General features: G+C 41.0%; 1 protein-coding gene across 3 annotated transcripts in view; it reads left to right on the top strand.

Moving 5' to 3' along the window:
* Positions 1 to 2,500, top strand: part of ALCAM (activated leukocyte cell adhesion molecule) — a 100,734-nt gene that overhangs the window by 97,260 nt on the left and 974 nt on the right. The gene's annotated exons all lie outside the window — the stretch shown is intronic.

The raw sequence follows: 2,500 nt of genomic DNA, 5'->3' as shown, positions 1-2,500 counted from the left end.
GGGTTGCCACAAAGAAGAGGGAGTCAAGGTATCCAAAGCAGGACAAGAAGCAATGGATGGAAACTAATCAAAGAGAGAAGCAACTTAGAATTAAGGAGAAATTTCCTGGCAGTCAGAACAATTAATCAGTGGAACAACTTGCCTCCAGAAGTTGTGAATGCTCCAACACTGGAAGTTTTTAAGAGACTGAACAGCCATTTGTCTGAAACGGTATAGCAGTGATGGCGAACCTTTTAGAGAGTGAGTGCCCAAACCCCAACCCAAAACCCACTTATTTATCGCAAAGTGCCAGGTTTGCATCAGCATTGTGGTGCCCTCGGGGGGGGGGGTCAGGGAGGTGCCTCTGAGTGCCGCCTCTGGCACACAAAAACTGGGGGTGCAAAAATGGGCCACCATGCATCAAGGCACAAAAATGGCCACCGCACCGCGGGATGCAAATACAAGGTACTGTACCATGACCATGCAAGAACGGGGCAGGGCTAGTGAGTATCACGCAGGCACTACCCCTGCCCCATTTGCAGCACATGCGTGCTCACGGTCCCATGCACACATGCACACATGCAAAATGCTTCCCCCTACCTTTTCTTCCAGTCCACCAATCAACAATGGTTGGTGATCTCTGCTTTACCACCTCTACTCGAGCTTGCTAGTCGGCCGCTTCGCCTCCTTTGTGCTGGGCGTGGCTCCTGCTCTGGGCAGTGGTGGTGGCTTGATGGACCTGGGGCTGGCAGCAATGGTGCACGTGCCAACAGAGAGGGCTCTGAGTGCCGCCTCTGGCACGTGTGCCATAGGTTCGCCACCACTGCGGTATAGCGTTTCTTGCCTGAGCAGGAGGTTGGACTAGATGACCTCCAAGATCCCTTCCAACTTTATTATTATTGTAACATGGTTTCTCTTTTATATGCCTTCATATTATTTATGAGTTCAATTTCTTTTTCTAAAATATCTGCAGCAGTTTTCTAACCCAAGAAACCATCAAGTTTTATATGCCTATTCCAACAATATGCCTTTACAGGATTTCTATACCTTGTTTCTCTGTACTTTGCACTTGAACTTCCTTAGTATCTTTTGCTCAAAATCCATACTGAGCATAGACATCAGCTCACTCATCTTTTCTTTAGGTGATAGCTATAGGATCCCCAAAGGGAATTCATTTGTAGCACCTATGTGGGTTTGGCCATTTATCTCCTAAAGCCAAACTGTTTAAAATGTTATCACGTTGATACAGATGCCTCTCATCTTAATAGATTGTGAAATTTTTCTCTATGTAATAAAAGCTTTAAAATGTATTTAATTACCCAGACCCCCAGTCAATTGAAATCTGAATTTATTAATAAAAATGAATGTCTTGGTTTAAATTAGTCATGCTTCCCTTTTGCTTTGCCTGTCAAGATTGAATTGCTACAATGCATGTTAGTTTCATCATCTTGTCAAAGAAAAGGGGGAGGGAATGGAATGCCAAGAAGCCATTCATGGACCTTGAGAGCCTGTACCACGCCAAGGTTATTGCCGCAGGTGCTCGATGGAGAACAAACAAAAAGAAATATTACTATTGGACAATGTAAACACCCGGTGGGAGGGGACAGGGAATCCAGTGTTTAACTAAGCAAGCTTTTGCGCGGGAAATCTCAGAATTGGTTTTGCTTCTTCAGTTTTGAGATGCTGTACTCAATAAAGTGGTGCCTGCTGGGACTTAATTGCCTTGAGGATTCCTTTTGTTGGGTTCGCTAGTCGGACTGCTGACATTACCTCTCTTGAATATCTAAGGGTTTTCTGTGGATATGCATTTATAAGCATTAGGTTCAAGAGATACCCGGAGGCCTGTCCTTCTCGTGGCGAGCTGCAAAAACAGCATGTGTAACATTACAAAATATATTTTCTAAAGATAGCATAAGTAAATTCTACCTAGTAAATACATTTGCATTTTTATCCTAAGTGTAGCTTTGGAAAAGAAAATATAAGTATTAGGATGAGATAAAACATGTTTGAGAGAAAAACCAGTATCAGCATTATGAACTACTATGAGTGAAATAAGCGATAGTTTTATTTTTATTTTCTAGAACTTGCTCATAATTAATTGAAATACTGCCAAATCAGTTTTTCACAGAGAAGGAGAACCCAGTTAGAAAGATATGTCATTTTAATTTTCCTTCAGTTTAGATTTCAGCAAAGCAGGTATTATCTTAATCCATATAAATGGAGTATTTTAATGATAAAAATGTGTGTATAGTATTTCAGTGTTAATATGCATATTATTTGAAGGAAACACAAATCCTGCTAATAGTTCCTTCAGCTAAAAGAGTTTATTTATTTATTTATTTATTATTTCAATTTATATCCCGCCCTTCTCCCGAAGGACTCAGGGCGGCTCACAACATTATTAAAACAAAGAAAGACCCACACACCCCACCGAATAAAACCAAATTAAAACCAAAATTTTTATGTTGTGATAATTAAAATTTCTAAAAAACCCAGTTTAAAAATCCTCCCTAGGCCAGGC

This window comes from Protobothrops mucrosquamatus, unplaced genomic scaffold (genome assembly GCF_001527695.2).
Source record: "Protobothrops mucrosquamatus isolate PMUCROS unplaced genomic scaffold, P.Mucros_1.0 scaffold382, whole genome shotgun sequence".
In the NCBI taxonomy this organism is placed as follows: Eukaryota; Metazoa; Chordata; class Lepidosauria; order Squamata; family Viperidae; genus Protobothrops; species Protobothrops mucrosquamatus.
Note: the sequence above shows the minus strand (reverse complement) of the source record. Positions and strands in the feature narration are given on the sequence as shown.